Source organism: Megascapheus bottae, chromosome 9 (genome assembly GCF_031878675.1).
Source record: "Megascapheus bottae isolate mThoBot1 chromosome 9, mThoBot2.hap1, whole genome shotgun sequence".
In the NCBI taxonomy this organism is placed as follows: domain Eukaryota; kingdom Metazoa; phylum Chordata; class Mammalia; order Rodentia; family Geomyidae; genus Megascapheus; species Megascapheus bottae.
The window spans coordinates 8,787,017-8,807,036 of record NC_143517.1 but is presented as its reverse complement, the minus strand read 5'-3'; positions in this window follow the sequence as shown (position 1 = coordinate 8,807,036).

Below are 20,020 nucleotides of genomic sequence, written 5' to 3'. Positions count from 1 at the left end.
TCTGGACTTTATCTGCTTAGGATGGCTTTGTTCCACGATCCTTAGATCTCTGCCTACTGTGTAGCTAGGTTACAGGGGTGAGCCACCACTGCCTGGCTATCAGTGTACTTTTATGTGTTTGTCAGCTATGGGAAAACTGCAATAGTATTATTATATATTGTTATTTATAAATTTTATATACATACATAAATAACATGATTAATATGAATTGAAATATTAGTAGATAAGGAAACAGACCCCATGCAACTAAAATTCTTCATCCAAATCTCATATGAAGAAAGTTTTAAGGCATTCTGTTATTTAACATAATGTTACTTTCCATAATTCAAAAGGATCCTGGCTAACATGATGACTTCTTATTGTATTATCTAGAGTACGACAAACTATTTTTCCTTTGCATTATCTGATTTGACAGATTGGACACACTTCAAATTGCTACCACAAGAGGAGTATCCCATTAATCTTCAATGCTGATTGAGAAATGAGAACTGAAAAGGAGGCCTGTTTGCTAGAGCCCATAATTCAGGTGCGGGACTTGAGAAAGTGAGGTCTACTGGAATGAGAGTATGAAAGACAAAGCCCTATTTCATGAGCTCACATTTAGTACAACATAAATAGGTCATCTGTCTTCCTTACCATCAGTTTTTACCATTGTGAAATAGATTTTCCTGCTTTGTCTATCCCTCGGTCACTATGAGGATCAGGGATTGCACAAAATAATCGGACACCTACAGGGTCACAATTGCCACCAACCATTCTTTCTTTCTTCTGTTTCCCAGCTCAGCATTGCAGGCCCTATTCGAAAGAAAATAAAGCATGTTAATTCCACACCCATGAATCAAAAGCAGTATTATTTTAATCTAAAGTATAAGCTTAAATTGTATGAACACTGAGGAAATTTCTCTGAAAATAGCATCGTGTTATTTCCCCATGAGCACAAACAACTTCCACTGTGGACCAGTTGCATCCAGCGGATACTGTGAAATGAACATGGGATAAAGATTGCTGAGGATGGACATGTTTACTACCAAAAGAAGTAAGAAAGGGTTTATGGACAGACTCAAAACCTCCATCCTCCACTTTTAATAAGTAAGAGAGTACATGTTAGTTTAGGGCAGTTTTGGTTACAGAGCCAAGGGCACATTCCAAGAGATAGGTAATACAATATCAGAAAGAAGTAAAGAGAAACAAAAGAGCAGCCACTCATCCTATCTTTGGAAAGGATAACTGTATAACTACAAACACTCAGAATCTTGTGGCTACTTAAATACCAAAGCAAACATGCAAACCAGATAGTTTTCTGTTGGCATCAATCTTTCCACACACACTTCCAATCATCCTTCCTGCATCTGGTAGGCAGAGCTCCCATGGACGAACATTAGAGTTTTTACACACTATTTTAACATTAGCACAAGCCTTGCCTACCCACAGAAGGTAGTATTCCTGATTGTGTTTATGAAGACCCAGGTGAGAGGATAAAAATGTACAAGTTTAGAAAGGCAAGACTACAGTGCAAAGTGAAGATATACCCAAAGAGATACCCAGACAGTGCCTAATATCTGTTGTCATTGCTTCCAGGTGTTTAACAGTAGAAGCTCATCCTGTTCCTACTTTCCTGACAAAAACAACTGTCCCTATTTATCTCATTGCTTCTCTATGCTAGAGGGTAAGGGTAAGAAGTTTTTAGAGCTCTTCTCTTTATCTGACTGAGCGATCAGAGATTAAGAGACATCTTTAGGAGGCAGGAAAGTCATAGGACGCACAATCCCAGCTTTGTCTCTCTCTGTTCATCTCATGTGGAATAAAAACATTGATCTGCTCTGACTTTCTGTCATTGGTCTCCTACTATACTGATGCCTCTAAGAAGTCCCATGCTGCCCCCAAATACAATCAACACAAATGAAACCCTTCTGGACTTTCGTGACTGTTTAAACTTCATTCTGATCTCTTTTTAATGATAAATACAGGTGATCCTTAAGTTTTAATGTAGTTACTGTCCAGCACCTCCATCAAAGATAGAAAATGCCATAAATAGAAAATGCATGTGATGTGCCTAACCCACTCAACTCCCTACCTTAGCAGTACAGCAGCCCAGCATCATGAAAGAGGACCAGATTGTACACTGAAAGCTCTAAAGCCCATATTCAAAGCACAGTTTCTATCAAATGTGTGTATTGCTTTTTTATATACACTGTAAAGCTGAAAAAAATCATTAAAGCCAATCATCATTAAGTTGCAAACTATCTGTATATTTGTGAACATCTTGTGAAAATCTTAATGGTGAACATTATACATCACAATTTTCATATGAGCAAGATCAATGTTACCAATTGTCTCATACCTCCTTCTGAAATCTTTCCCTAGATTTAATCAGAGGTTAATCCCTAGGTCAGTATCTGAGCATACTGTTTTTAATTCAGGTTCTTGTAAATCAAGATTCCAAAGCTTATTTCTTCCTCTCACATGGGCACATGGCGCATACACACATACACACACATGTACATGTAATTGACACCCTATCAAAGAGATTTTTTTTCTAAATTTTCAAATTTGATGTACTTGTATTTATTAGATTATTTTATTTGAAATTCTCTATGTGTGTGTGTGTGTCTTTCTAGCTGGCATATACGTATTTCCTTTTCTCTAATTTTAATTTTATTGTCAGGGTGATATAAAGAGGGGTTACAGTTACAGGCATAAGGATAGACACATATTTCTGATGGGAAGAGAGAATGCTTTTAGTTCCCCTTACAATGTATAATGCAGTGTTCATACTATCTGCCCTAAGCATATAGTGAGCAAGAACAACAGTACATAGAATAAAAGGAGTTTGTCCTTTACATCTTTGCTTTTATAAACAAAACCTGTGGTTCAGGCAGTCTAGACAAAAATTAAAAATGCTTAACAATATAGTTCATGTGACTTTACCTTTAGTAATTTTCAAATTTAGATTTGTTGTCTCTCTTCCCTGAGAGAAAAGAATTTCCTTGCCAGGTAGAAGTCCACTTGAGGCATCATATGTGATATAGCTAAGATATATTTAAAACGTGCAGCTAGGAGGAGGACAAAGATGAGAAGGAGAAGGGGGGGGAGAAGAAGAAGAAGAAGAAGAAGAAGAAGAAGAAGAAGAAGAAGAAGAAGAAGAAGAAGAAGAAGAAGAAGAAGAAGAGGAAGAAGAAGAGGAGGAGGAGGAGGCAGAGGAGGCGGAGGAGGAGGAGGAGGAGGAGGAGGAGGAGGAGGAGGAGGGGGGGGGGGGAGGAGGAGGAGGAGGAAAAGAAACAACTAAGGAGAAAAACAAGATGTTTGGGAAGGGGTGGGGAGGAAAAGCAGGAGAAAAACATGAGAAGGGGTATGTGTTCAAGAAGTAATTGTACTCACTACCTGACGAATGTAACTGTAACCCCTCTTTATATCACTCCAAGAATGAAATACAATAAGCAAAGGACAAAAGATCAGATGTTATATTTACAGATAAAAAGAAAACAACTGAGCCACAGCTCCACTTGTGTCTTTTTGGTAGTTAATTGGAGATGATGGTGTCACAATCTTTTCTACTCTAGCTGGCTTCAAAATGAGCTCCTCAGATCTCAGCTCCTGAATAGCTAGGATTATTTATAGATATGAGCCATGGGTGCCTGGCAAGATAATAATTTTGAATTTTTAATTAATTATACTATTATTTGAAGAGGCTACTTTCCATTGTCTTGAAAAAAACAAAAAAAATATTGACTAATTTTGAGATACTATTTTATCATCTTTCAGTATCTTTTATTTTATTTCCTTACATTTTTGTGTATTTCATATCAAATGTAATTCAAAAGTCATTATTAGCTGATGAAATATTTATATTCCATGCCCTTAGGAAAGAAAAACATGTAGCAATATTTGAAATAAAATTTTCATACTTTTCTTAAAGAGAATTTTTGCAGCCTTCTACAGTTTTAAACATTATGTACTTCATTCTTGGAGTGATGCTTTAGATTCTAGTTTTAATTAGTTCACAGTGATTTAATTACATCTTAGTAAAGGCTGTTTCTGTAATCTTTATTTACTTTCTTAATAAGATCTCTTTCTTTTCATCTGCTGATTTAAATAACAGTTCCTGGCAGACAGCCACCACAGAATCTGTGAAGGCTCTGCAAATACTGTGTCCTGAATATCGATTGTGGTGTGATGTTAGCCACAATCACCTATTCCATGTGGTGCCATGTTCAAATGCTATTTAAAATTTGCTCTACTGTTCTGAGCAACTGGTTTGTTTGCAGTCTCAGATTTGTTTTGCCAGAATCTTCCATTAAATGCTGAACATTTCATTGCCTGTGCATTGTCTACTTAGTGTGAGTATTCACTCCAGGTGATGTGATGTACTGCCACTGACAGTACAGACGTCCTGTGTCCCTCATATCCATAACAAACTAAAAATATCCTAAATCAAACTGCACCAAACACCCCTAACCTACAATACATCCTAGCTTAGGAACACAGTGCAAGGTGTGGAGAGTTGAGCAACTTCCCCTGTGAAGGTGAGATTGACAGGTGCACAGGAACTATTTTCCACTTCCTCACATACAACTAGGATGCTACTGTGTTAACTAGCATTGCACCACTGTGAACAAAATACCTGGGAGGGCAACTTCAATGGAGGAAGGATTTGGGGGTTGGGGTTCATGTTTTAGTCAGTGACCATTAGCTTTATTAATTCAGGTGATGGAGCATGTGCCAGAGGCTATTCAACTTAGGAAGAGGAAGACATCGGGAGCCAAGAACCAGGTCTAACCTTTGAAGTGACTTTCCCTGTGACCTCGTTTCTCTAGCTACTTTCACTTCCTCAACCTCTAATCTTCTCACCAAATAATGTTACCAGCTGGGGACCACGCATTTGAAACATGAATCCAGGGCATTACATATTCCAAGCATAACACCTACCCATGTTTCCCAGGACTATGGTGGACTGCACTCAGCTGTGCCTGAGTGGACTGGAAGGAAAAGGCAATCTGACTCACACAGTGTCTCTGAGGATTCCACCCCCTGCCCCCAGTGTAAAAGCCTGCCCATAAACACTAAAAAGATCTTTTGAAAATATTGGTTGGATTCCAGAATTGCATAGTGTTTGCAAAAATGAATTTGATTCACACATGTTCCACCCACGAAATGATGTTAAAATGTGTCAACACTGAAATTATACTTTCAATGATAAAGCTGCCCTTGGAACTTAAGCATCCAACCCTTCAAATGACTGCACAAAGACTGTATATTTGAACTATATAACCCTGGTAATGTTCTTAATCATCATATCTATGTTCTGAGGCATATCTCCAAAGTCAAGACTTGAGCCAGATGATACCAGAATTTAGGTCACACAACAAAGGCTGGAGAAAATTGTCAAATCCTTAATGGACTTCTGTTATGATGTGCAGCCTAGAAGCCATGATAACCCTATAATTATGCTGTCCAGAAAGAACTGGTCATAAGTAATAAATCTTTTCCTTCTGGAAAAATAGAACAACAGTCTTTGGGGGGGTCTGGAGAGAGTGTGGAAGGCAGTAATATTCTCAGGCTACTAGTTCCAGCTTCCAGAAAGAACTTTTCTATTCCCAGAGAATATATATATATAGCCAGTCTTGGGCTTAAGCTCAGGGCCTGAGCACTGTCCTTGGACTTTCTCAAGGCTACAGCTCTACCACCTGAGCCTCAGAACCACTTCTGGCTTTTTTCTATGTATGTGGTACCGAGGAATTGAACCCAGGTCTTCGTGCATACTAGGCAAGCACTCTACCACTAGGCCAAACTCCCAGCCTGTTTTTCATATATTTTTAATTGTAATTAATAGAAGCGTTACATTATATTCACCAGATAGAAGGTGCATTATTTCACATACATTGATACCCTTTCTCATGTCTTTGTCCCCATTTCCCTCCCCCCCCACACCTCATCTTGTTTTCCCCCTTCCCTATCCAATTTCAAATAACCAAATACAAATATGTCCAATATATCAGATAACAAAGTGAGATACTGTAACAATATGAGATAACCAAGGGATAGCAAAACAGATGAGAGGTAACATAGTACATTAAGGACAACAATCACTCATTATATGGCTTTTGTTTCTATATCCTAGAGGTCCTTTCATATAGTGTCATACTATATGGCCTTATGTATCTAGGTTCTGCTCTATTACAAATCTCTGCTATGAGAGCCCAAGGTTTCTACTGATTATGACAAATGAGGGAAACCATTGAGCCTGTGTTCCTTTGAGTCTGGCTTACTTCACTTAATATGATCTTTTCTAAGTCTCTCCATTTCCTAACAAATTGGGCAATGTCATTCTTTCTGACAGCAGCATAGAATTCCATTGTGTATAAATACCACATCTTGTTGATCCATTCATCAACTGAGGGACATCTAGGTTGGTTCCATATCTTTGCTATGGTAAATAGTGCTGCAATGAACATTGCTGTGCTAGTGGATTTAGTATGTCCTTGTTTCTGGATGATTGGGTAAATGCCAAGTAGTGGAATTGATGGGTCATAGGGGAGTTCTATGTTTAGTCATTTGAGGAACTGCCATACTGCTTTCCATAGTTGTTGAATGAGTTTGCCCTCCCACCAACAGTGTAGTAGTGATCCCTCCTGGCCACATCCCCTTCAGCATCTGTTGTTATTAGATTTCTTGATCCTGGCCATTCTAACTGGAGTGAGGTGGAATCTTAGAGTTGTTTTGATTTGCATTTCTTTTATGACCAGAAATATTGAGCATTTCTTCATGTGTCTATAGGCCATTTTTATTTCTTTTTCAGAGAAGACTCTCTTTAAGTCTTTGGCCCATCTTTTAATGGGATAGTTGCTTCTTTGGAGATTAGTTTTGGAGTGATTCAATTTTTTGAGCTGTTGATCTATTTTAGATATGAGGCCTTTGTCCATTGTATGGTTGGTGAAGATTTTCTCCCATTCTGTAGGCTTCCTATTTAATTTAGTAGCTATGTCCTTTGCCATACAAAAGCTCTGCAGTTTAATGCAGTCCCACTTTTCCAGCCTTTCTCTGATTTGTTGTGATTCTTGGTCCTTATTAAGAAAGTTTCAACCTGTACCAAGGAGGCCTAGTGTATCTCCTATTCCTTCTTGTAAAGTTTTCAGTGTGTTGGATTTTACCTCCAGGTCTTTGATCCATTTGGAGTTAATTCTAGTGCAGGGTGACAAAGAAGGATCCAAAGTTAGTTTTCTGTAGGTGCTTAACCAGTTCTGCCAGCACCATCCTAGAGAATGTTTTTAATACCAAACTGCCCTTCATGCTAAGTCTCTAGAATGCTGTAGGTCAAAGGATACAGTTGTAAATATTATATACAATTATACATTCCATTGGACTGGGTTCAAGATCTGTATTATACATCACGATGACAATGTATTATCTTCTTGAATGTGGATGAGAATAGAAGTTTAAATTAACTTTATGATGTATCATATTAACCAGCTTGATTTACCCATGCTAAATGAAGTCTAAACTGAATTCCAGAACCCATCGTATAAGATAAAGGGAAGTTCTCCTATCCTGCAACAAAGCATCTACTTTAATCAGGACTTCTCCCCCATATGACCATCATAGTATTTTGAGTTTTATTAGCTTTAGGTCTATTAGAAAAGGATGCTCACATCTTATTGCCCATGTTTTATATTTCAGCATCCCAAACACATTCCTAAGCCTATAGGAAACCACATGTAGTTCCTTATGCATTCACATGCACAGTACTTCTTATCAATAGCTCCCTGATAGTTGTTCCTATTTTCTGGGCATTGGTGGGTTAATCACTCTGTCTTGCCTCAGGGAAAGCTTGATTTCTTTTGACCTTTCATATTTAACAGTACCACTCCATCAGTGAGCACATGGCCAGTGTGTTTCAGGGTGACTTCTTTTGTGAGTAACAGTAAATCTTACATGAGAGCCAATTCCTGCCTTCCAATGCTTGACTAATCATGCCTTCCTATAATAAGAAAAGTATTAAAGATATTTCATTCTTAATAGTCCATGAATTCTCATTTTCTCACCACTGAATGGGAAGAAGAATAGATACAGCCTGGAGTTAAGTGCTCAGTTGTCATACACCCTGGCATTATAGATGGTTTACTTGCTATGCTACAAATCTGGATGTGCCTATGTGTATTTTCTCATTACAGAGATATTTACCTATATTTTCCACATACATATGTATTAATGCATATGTGTATACATATCCATAACAAGGAAGTAGTCTAGATTAAGGAAGTTACTCAAAGTCCAAATGCCTCCTTTTTTCAAGCTAAGCTTAGAATTATGAGCACAATTTTATTAGGAATTATAAGGTAGGGTTTAATAATTGATGTAGGTTTCTGACCACTAGGAAGGAATGATGGCATTAACTTGAACTGAACATGCAAGGCATTGTCTGGGCTCAATTGTGCCTCTCCCATCCCTAAAAGTGCTTTGTATGTACAAATCTTTACTTTCAGTAGCAAATATTGTGATTGTGGTGAAAGACAAATGCAATTTAGTTAAAATGAGGCCACAGAGGTGGCCATATCCCAATGTGTTTTGTATTACTCACTATAAGAAATATAGGGCCAGGAGTGTGGTCTAGTGGTAGAGTATTTGCCTAGCATACACGAAGTCCTAGGTTCAACATATACAGTTCCTTGGTACCACATATACAGAAAAAGCTGGAATTGGTGTTGCGGCTCACATGGAAGAGCATTGGCTTTGACAGTGCCCAACAACAGTCCCCAGGCCCTGAGTACAAGATCCAGGACTGGCAAAAAATAAAAGAAGTATAGAGATAGACAAGAGAAGGTAATCTGAATATAAAGACATCATCTACAAGGCAATTCTCCCAGTGCTCTGAACTCAGACCTCCAGTCTCCACAGCTGGCAGGAAAAATTAGTGTATTCAAGCCCTTACATTATTCAACAATCCTATATTCCATGGCCTATTATGCTTCTAAGTACAAGCTAGGTTCTGGAGATAGAGACTTAGTATGATCACTACTTACACAGAACTTAGTGGAGAAGACACAAAGCAAACACCTGCACAGTGTTGGTGATTTACATTGCTTGGGAAGACAGTGTAAGTAGGTACTGTGCTGATGTGAAGGAATTTTGTTTTTAATTTTATTTTTTTCTCATAGTACTACAGTTTGAACTCAGGACTCTCACTTGCTAGGTAACTACTCTATGACTTGAGCCCTGCTCCCAACCCTTTTTGCTTTCATATTGTTTCTTGATCATATGTGAGACCTGTGCCCTTGAGGTTAGGGGTGAGGGAAGGTCCTTTGAGAGGAACCTTGAACAATAGGAAAAATACCTATGTGAAGAAAGCAGGAAGAAAAATCTAAATGAAGGAAAAATCTAAATGCCACTCTTTGAGGTTGTCCAGGAGGCTTATTTCTAATTTTTATGGATAACAGTTACAGAGATAAGATGTAAAGTCTTATATTGCTTCATGGCCTGATCTCTTCGAGACTCCACAGTACATCATAAGTTGGTTAATTATGGTGCCAGGAAGAAGATGTGAGTGGAGGATGCTGGCACACTGCAGTCATATTGTCATGGAATAGTGGCAGAAGGAGGGATAGACTACTGAATACCAATCACTTACTGATTATAAATTACTATCTACTGGTCCTCTGCTAAATGGCTGATATCTATGTGATTCAATGACACCAACTACCTTCATTTCAAACATGCTTCATTTTGACTAGGTAAGGGCATTGACTCATTATTTCCAAATGTTTGATTTTCCATACTCCCAATGTGTTCATTGTGAACATTTCCCCCAGGGAATGTGCAATGTATAGGACCATCTGGTGAGATGCTCACATAGAAATGTCAGTATAATTGACAGACAACCTCAAGACTGGCTCTGTTAGAGTCGGTATTTTTTTAATCTATTTGCATAGCGTTTGATATATGTACACACTACTCATTGACCTAGATTTAGAATCTATTGAGACTACATTATAATAATATCTATATTACAATAAAAGACATTGTTTTACTAAATAATATTCAAATAGGTAGAAGGTATTAATAGCAATGGGAAAGTATCAAGAGCAATACATTGGAGACATTTGGTTTTTATGGAAAATAATCTCTAGGACTTACATGCCAAAGACGATATTGCAAAGTAATTCACAAATGTACCTTTAACTTAAACTTCACTTAAATTATCATTGGTTTATAGACTAGAGAAGGCCTGCTCCATTGTCTCAGCTCAGAGTGAGACCTAAGGACTTTTGATAGTATTCCCTGGTGATTTAATCAAAAGACAAATGAAAGCCAGGAAATCAAATGCAAAACACTTCCTCAGAAAGGAAGTACAGATATCAAAAGTAAAGAAAGGTAAATACCAGAAAATGAGGACATGGAACAGCTTCAGTGGAGACAAATTAACCAAGAGAAAGCAAATACTTGACAGGAGACTCACTTAAGATTTCCACGGATGAGCCAGGTGAGGTGGCTCACACCTGTAATCCTAGCTACTTAGGAGGCTGAGATCTGAGGATTAAGGTTCAAAGCCAGTCTGGGCACAAAAGGACCTGAGACTCTTATCTCCAGTTAACCTCTAGAGAACGGGAACTGGGGGTTGGCTCAAGGATAGGGTGGTAGCCTTGAGCTGAAGAGCTCAGGGACAGTGCCTAGGCAGAGTTCAAACCCCATGCCGCCCTCCCAAAAAAAAAAGATTTCCACAGATGATCAATACACCTTAAACCTCTGCACTTTGAAAGATTCAGAAATGTATCCCTTTGGAAAAGGAATCAAAATTCTGTTGATCATCTTCATCTTTAGAAACATAATAGCTAGCTCAGTTCCTTGTTTTAGCTTCATGGTTTCCTTGCCTAATTGTCAAAATGAAATCCAATAGATAGAAGTCAACTAACAGGAGCAATGCTTAGGCTTTGCTCAAGCCCATGCCTTAGGCCAAGGTGACATTCATTCATGTTGAAGAGAAAGTGAAACAAGGGCAGACAAGGTAACAGCATCAAAAGGCTTAATTACTTTCTTTCAAGGCCATTTTTCCAAGCTAAATTCCCCATGAACTCTGGGCCAGAATCATTCCTTTAGACCTCTTACTGTCCAGGTAAAGTCATGGGTTACCACTGGGCACGAGAGACAAGGTAAGACAGAGCTGGACCCTTTCTCCTTAGAGTTTCATAGGACATATTTCAGCTATGTGTAAAGCTAAGAAAATATTCAACCCATCCACAGACCTCAAATTAAGTCAACTTTCCATGAGATGGATGGCCTCTGCATCTGTAGCTCTGTACAGTTTATCACTAAGTGACATATAAAGAAGCTTATGAAAGCCAAATATCAGGCTTTGAGGACATAATTATGCCCCCAAATTGTGCATAAGTAACTTAGGACAACATTGAGATGATATTTATATCTAAATGGTTCACATTAATACCATACCAAGATCATGTCATAAACTTTGAATTATGGGGGAGATTGCCTATTTGTGGAAATGAAGTCTATTCAACTTAATAATTTTCCTGACATTCGTTGGCATTCCATTACCAGTACATTTGTGATAATAATAATTATCTAAGCAACACCAATTGTAATCCTATAATATTTAAGCTTTATTTCACCAACTAGCTTACTCTTCAGAGTTAATAATGCTGAATTATGACAGGGCGAGCAATGTAAAATGCCTTTAAAGAACTATGCAAAGGAAAACATGCTAAATATTATAAACACTTTATAAATAGGAGAAAGAAAAAAATACTTCTCCAATGTTTCATAATATGAGGTTGTCAAACTCATAATCCATAAATCTAAGCAAGCATTTATGTAAGAAAATAATTAAAGCAAAGTGAAACTCTCCAAAGTCATCTACATGATTTCTTTTTAAAAGAGACTAAACCTGATTTTTATGGTATTTTTGGATTTCCCATCTATCAGCTCTATTTCTTACCTCTTCTTGAATATTCAAGGATTCTTCTTCAGTGTACTATGCCCCCAGAAACTTCCTTAAGGTAGGAAACTCTAGAAGTGCTTAAAAGCTGCTTTTCCTAGGACTATGGATTAAGTTTGATCAGGAGGAAAGCTTGGCAGGTCTGTGGCATTTTGTGTGTCTTTGCTCTAAGCCATTCTCTTTGCTATGCCTTTAAAGACACCTTGGAATCTAGGAAGGACAATAACACCTCTATGAGGATCAAATCTACTCATGCAGAACAACAGAAGTTTCTCAGGACAGACCACCTACCGGCAATGTGATGACTTGTTTATTCTTTTTTTCTTTTTCTTTTCCAGTTCTGCGTCTTGAACCTTGAGGCTGGACACTGTCCTTGATTCTTATGCTCAAGGCTGGCACTCTGCCACCTGAGCCACAGCGCCACTTCCAGCTCCTTCTGTGCATGTCGTAACAAGAATCAAACCCAGGACTTGTTGTATGCTACACAAGCACTCTACCACTAGGCCACACCCCTGGCCCGATGACTTGTTTGTTCTCATTAGTGATGACAAGCATAACTTCTCTAAAACTCTCCCCAAAATAGACTGAAACATGATCCATCAGGCCTAGTCTGTGACTTGGAATCTTCACCTTGCTATACCTTCTGCTCTTGATCCTAGCTTTCTATCTGTGCAAGTGTATAGCTTTTGACTGACATTCTGTCTTCCTACGGCTGCTATATAACAGATTTTCTTTTCTCATATGTTTACTATGTCTCTATTTGGCATATAGGAAATGTAAAATTCTAGAACTGTAGGTCTGGGATTGAAAAACCCTAGGTGTAGAATCTGGGGCAATTTAGAATCTGTACCCTATTGCTCTCCATCTATCAGGAAGCATTGTCCTTCATGCTAAGTACCTTAAAACTATTTGATTGAGATAGAGAGTATACTGGCTTCTATTACTCCTTCTTGGCGAGAAGTAGAAGTTGGAAAATTGATGTAAACATTTTGGAATCAGTATATAGTTGCAAGCAATATATGTAATAACATATTATACAGATCAAGCAGATTCTATATTCTTAATCATTGTCATATTTCTTTTTTTACATATTTTTATTGTAATTAATAGAAGGGTTACATTATATTCACCAGATAGAAGGTGCATACATTGATACCTTTTCTCATGTCTTGGTCCCCATTTCCCTCCCCCCCCCCACACCTCATCTTGTTTTCCCCCCTTCCCTATCCAATTTCAAATAACCAAATACTCATATATACAATATATCAGATAATAAGGTGAAATACTGTAACAATATGAGATAACCAAGGAACAGCAAAAGAGATGAGAGATAACATAGTACATTAAGGACAACAATCACTCATTATATGGCTTTTGTTTCTATACCCTGGAGGTCCTTTCATTTAGTGTCATACTATATGGTCTTATGTATCTAAGTTTTGCTCTATTTTAAATCTCTGCTAGGAGAGCCCAAGGTGTCTACTGATTATGACAAATGAGGGAAACCATTTAGCCTGTGTTCCTTTCAGTCTGGCTTACTTCACTTAATATGATTTTTTCTAAGTCTTTCCATATCATTTCAAATGGGGTGATGTCATTCATTCTGACAGCAGCATAGAATTCCACTGTGGACAAATACCACATCTTGTTGATCCACTCATCAACTGAGGGACATCTAGGTTGGTTCCATATCTTTGCTATGGTAAATAGTGCTGCAATGAACATCATTGTGCTAATGGATTTAGTATGTCCTTGTTTCTGGATGATTGGGTAAATGCCAAGGAGTGGCATTGATCCTGGCCATTCTAACTGGAGTGAGGTAGAATCTTAGAGTTGTTTTGATTTGCATTTCTTTTATGACCAGAGATGTTGAGCATTTCTTCATGTGTCTATAGGCCATTTTTTCTTCATCAGAGAAGCCTCTCTTTAAGTGTTTTCATTGTCATATTTCTAATAAAAATATCTCTTGCATCATTTCCTTTTTCATTGAAGAATACAAGAGAGAAATGAGATCAGATATCCTGTGAAAAACAAAGACATAGTCTAAGACTAAATGATTACTCACTATGACAGTCCAAACATAATCCTCAATATAAGGAATGAAATGACAATAGCAGAAAAAATTGAGTGGCATAAGTGATATTTTAAAGTATTGATGAAAATTTTATTCAGTATATGCATTTTGTAATTTTCTTTACATTAAGAATAATTTTATGAAATCCTCTATGAAAGCCAGTTCAACTTTCCTGAGAAGTCTGTGATTTTCTCACAATTTAGTAGGAGGTAGACAAAATGTAACATAAATATTATAAAACACATGCTTCTATTTATATAATGGTTAATGGTATATGTCATTTGGAATCATGCGGTTCTCAGTTCTGCAGTTCAATATTATTTCTCATTGTGTTATGAGGGTCTTCTGGTTGAGATGAACATCTCAGTTGGTGGACTGAATGAAGCACAGAGTCAGGCCCCTTTTTGCAAAGTCACATTACAACATATTGAAGACTTTAGTAGAGCAAAATACCAAGGAAATCTGGATTAGCCACCTTTTTTACTGATTGAGCTGTGACAATGTGTCTTCTCCTACCCTCAAAGCTCCATATTCTCAGGCTGCCAAAGGATCTATCCCATCGGACCTATATCTGGCAAGCTTTTGGTCTGCATTTGTGGGTATCTATCTATTCTGAGGACGAAAGATGAGCCTTCATCACAGTTGGGTACAGTGACTTCTAAATCATTTTCTCTTCCTCTATTTCAGTAGACAGACAGACAATGAAGTTCCATCTGACAAATCCTCTGATGAACCCATTTGAAACTGAAAATATTACAAGTCAAAACTGTATTCACAATGTGCTGTAGAGCACTGGTGGTCTATCTCCATGATCATATGACTGATTGAGAATTATACTCACTCATTCTCATTGTGTAATGTGACAATTGAACAACTGCTCAGTGGATTTCTACCAAAAGTGTATCATTTTCATACCACCATAAAGTTGAAAAGTTGTGAGCCATCATAGATCAAGGGACATTTATCTGTTTCTACGTATATAGGTAAATAGAAGATACATGATTGATAGATACATAGATAGATACATATATGTTTTTCTGGAGACCTCCTGCTGATGTTTTTTCTCTGCTGAACACTGCTAGAAACAAAAGTTAACATTAAATTTTTTTCAGAGGGGTGAAATCTCGGTAAGGTGAAGTTAGTGAAAGTCTTAAAAAGAAAACAAAATTTTATAGAACTTTGGCCTACATATCCCTACTTGGACACACACATGTAATGCATGCATGTGTATATGCCTGTACATGTATGAGATGATCTAGGTTCATCAATCTGGGGACTAGTAGAACAAAGCCACAATAAAGCAGCTTCTTCTTTTCAGAACAACCAGGGCCTCTTACCTTATAATCTCTGCCTTCCATGGTACTCTGTGAAGTTAAGAAGTGACAACTGGCATTTATAAAATTTGGTGTTATGAGGCTAATACACAGTAGGAAGTGATTTTGTTAGTATAGACACTTAGCCATTTATTCATTTAGCAATTTTTATAGAATGCATCTCCACTTCAACTATATACAGCCATCTATCAATGCTATAAGTTGATAAAGGATTTTATAACTAGTATTCATTAAATAAATATTAAAATAAAGAAGCAAAATAAATGGCTTTGAAAACAAGGCCTACTATTTATGCTTATGAAATGATAAGAAAAAAGTGGAGAGAAATAAATATATGTTGTCAAACTAATTTCTATTTTTAGATACCTTGAGAAATAAATTTCAAATGGAATAGCTCTCAGATTTTGAATGTTAATAAAAATAACTAACAGAATATCATTTTTCATCTGTTGCTTAAAATATACCTAATAGAGGAATTTTATTGACCACACTTCCTTAGGAAGAATTTTGTGTCTGTTTATAAGAAAGTTGTAGTCCATCACTGGGGAGAATGGTAAATATAGGACTTTTCAAACCCCAAGGTAAAAGCTTCAGAGAAAGAGGAGAAACATCTCCCTTTCTCTTCATGAAACCAAGGAAGGAAATTATAGTTTTCCTCCTAAATAAAGATGCAAAGGAGATAAAGTAGTAAGAGAACAATCAAGGAAGTGGTTGGAAAACTTGTGGAACCAGTGAGTGTCACTACTTTCACACCAATGCCTGCACATTGATTGATGTGACTCCTTTTATTTTTACATTAATATATCTTTTTTGCTACATAAAATCTTTAGGGAAGTATACATTGCTCACAAATGCTTTATACAAATGAATTATTTCAGTCAGTTTGAACCTCATGTTTGGATCCAGTTACTACAGTTCAGAATTGCAATACATAGAACAAAATTCCAGAAGGCCAAAGGTTGTAAAAAATAAACAGAAACCTACAGGGAAGATTGTTGGATTTCTACACACTGAATCTCTAGGTGGTAATAAAATTCCTAGTAAAATATTTTTATAAATTTGCATATGAAATAACTGTGATTCTAAAAAAGGTATAAAATAACTTTGTGATTTTACTGAGGTTTACAACACTACTGTATTCAACTCTTGCAAATATCAAAATAATTTATTAAGTGCTAATTATTTATTCTTGATCATATTTAGATATAATTAATTGGATTTTAGTTTCATTACAAAACTGAGAAAAAGTATGATCAAAAAGTAAATGAAATTCAAAACAGAATGCAGGTAAAATCCTGGATCAGATCACTAAGATTTAACCCAACATACATTCTAAAATGAAAAGGTAAGAAAGCAGTTGCATGGAAAAACAATTAGCAACTTCTGAAAGATGATGGAAGACAGAAGTTCTTATCATAAAAGCCACATCTGGCAGACACAAGAGTAAAGCTTTAGATCTGCCCTCCTCTGGAAAACTTTTAGAATTTATCACCAGAGGGATGACTTGGGAGAACATGAAGAAATAAAACTAAAACCTAATACCTTCTAAAACTAGGGCCTTAGAAGGGGGAATTTAGAAAAGAAATGATATTAGGATTCTGGAAATCATCTTTTAGTGTTCAAACAGAAAAATATTAAAATCATTGAATAGAAATTCACTTACTTATTTACTCTTGCATCCCTGTGTACTTTGGATACATTGTTTTAGAGTACACCACCTGCCCCATGTATATCTGCTATAAGCCCAAAAACTCTCTCCTCCTCACAAAGGAAGTTTGTTTTGGTGTGACCTGAAGGCCTCCAAGGACAACTAGATGATCCATTAACCGCACTGTACTCCAGAATTATCTCCTAATTGTAGTCCTAACTGTAGTCCAGAATTATCTCCTAATTGATTAATTGAGTTGCTAACCAGCTAGTTTCTGGACAGGTATTGGATATACTTCATTTTACAAAAACTTGCCATTAGACCCATTTTGCTTAAGTCAAACATTATCCCATATCCTGGTCCTTTTGAATAATGAGTTGGTTCTTTATTTGGGGATGATTTTCAATAAATTCATACTGCTCTAACTGAACTTGAAATAAATTTATTAGGAAACTATTCTACTGGCAACAACAGAAACAAAAAAATGAAAAATGCTAATCTTGCAATTTAATCATATATGACAGTGAAAAATGCCTGTAACTTCATGGCTCCACAATTTTCCTGTATAGAACAAACTGTATTATAAATAATTACTCAGAAATAGATTCCTTACTCTTGGCAAAATGTCACTATATGATTTATGTTCTGTGAGGAAAAAAGACAAAGAATATCATGCTTCATCTTTAAGGATACTGTGTCTTAATGGGAACAGCCAGTGACATGGTACAGTACAAAGTCCAACTGCATTTTTAAACTTACTTCTTCAGAAAGAGAGAAAATTGGAAACTAAACACTCAAACTATACATTCACCAACTCTACTATCTATACATTATGACATGTGAATAAACACAATGTTGTTTAATAAGTTTAAACATGGAATTTCAAAGATGGATATAAAATTAAAATGATATAAAATGGCCTAATACAAAGACATAAAACAATCTGTTTTTTTTCTGTAGTTTTTCAAATAAGTAAATCACATTTCTCTAACTATAGATACAACAATAACATACAAACTACAATACAAAAATAGATACTTATGAAATGGAATTGGAATGGGTTTTTGAAGAACTAGAATGTCAATGGCTTAAAAGAGAAACCAAGCTATAATTTCAAATACATGTATGAATATGTACTTCACAAATATGCAAAACTATACAAACCAAATGTGAAAATAGATGTTCAGGCACATATACTTCACATACAAATGGGTAAATGTAAGAGACTCTCTTACCATGCAGGTAGGACATTATAAATGACAGGTGAACAGAAGAGCCTCAGTGAAATAGTATGCTGTTTCAACTCTAAATCAAGTGCCCTGTTTCTACAGTTGGCCCTTAATCTTCATTGGAAGATTGATGGCATAGTATTGAGCCCCATGTCTAATCAAGTTCTAGAATGAACTAAAGAGTTTTTACAAGGTGATTGTCCCACATTCTTTTGCTAAAGCAATTAATCAGAATGATTTTGTTATTATTCTTATTGTTTAGACTGCATATGGATTTGAACTCTAAACTGTTGCCAGGCAGGTGCTCTACCACTTGAGTCACACTTCTAGCCATTTGGGTTTTTTTCTAAATATGGTATTAAATTTATTCCTAGGATGACCTGACCATGGTCCTTCTATTGATGTTTCTCATAGTTGGGAAGACATGTGCACAATATGCATGCCCACATATTTTGTTTTGTTTTGTTTTCTGAGTTGATATGAGGACTTATAAACATTTTGCCCAGGCTGACATCAAATCGCCAGCCTCTCAGTGTTAGCTGTCTGAGTAAGATTACAGGTGTAATCATCGTGATTACTGGATATGTGAAAAAACTTTTAAAGGTATCTGTGGACAGCTGGTTCCAGAAAGCCCTGAAGTACCAAAGTGTGTAGTGCTAAAGTTTCTCATATAAAATAATGTAGTAATTGTATTTAATCTACCAATTAACACTCTCCTATAAACTCCAAACCATCCCTAGAATACTTACAATACAAACACCCAGTTCAATGTAAATGCTATGTCATTAGTAGTTATACTATATTGTTTATGAAATGATACCCAGAACTTTAAAAGTCTGTTCATGTGCAAGGTAGACAGTTTCTGTTTCTAATATTGTTATCCCTGATCAGTCAAGTCTAAGGATGCAGGTTATATAAACAGAGAAGGTCAATTGATTATTGCGTTTTGAATCAGAAAATAAATCAATGATGAAATTTAACACTGTCTTTTATTTTGGGGGGGATGGGCTGATTTGCTGTCTTATATTTGATAACAAAATCAGCTGAGGTTTTGTTAGAAATGAGATAAAATAATGCATCATCACCTTTCATTTATGTAAAAATAAGAACTGTTACTATAAAATGGCTATGGGGAGTTGGGTGCCAGTGGCTCAGGCCTGTAATCCTAGCTACTCAGAAGGCTGAGATCTGAGGATCATGGTTCAAAGCCAGCAGAGAAAACCGGAAAGGAAGGAAGGAAAGAAGGAGGGAGGGAGGGAGGGGGGAAGGAAGGAAGGAAGGAAAGAAGGAGAGAGAAAGAGAGAAAGAGATAGAGAAAGAGAGAGAGAAAGAGAGAGAGGGAGAGAGAGGGAGGGAAAGAGAGAAAGAAAAAAGAAAGAAAGAAAGAAAGAAAGAAAGAAAGAAAGAAAGAAAGAAAGAAAGAAAGAAAGAAAGAAAAAGAGAGAGGGGGTGGAGTTTGGCTTAGTGGTAGAGTGCTTGCCTAGCATGCACTGAGACCAGGGGTTGATTCCTCTGTACCACATATATAAAAAAAGCTGGAAGTGGTGCTGTGGCTCAAGTGGTAGAGCACTAGCCTTGAGAAAGGACAGTGCTCAGGCCCTGAGTTCAAGCCCTAGGACTGGCAAAAAAAAAGTAAAAGCAAAAAACAGCACCTTACTATAGTCACAATATGTTCAAACTCCTGTGCTCAAGTAATGTTTCTGCCTAAGGCTCCACAAGTCCAGGCAGTAAATATTGAGATTTCCATGGAACTCTAAAGCAGCAAACATTCCCAATTTTTATAGAAAGAAC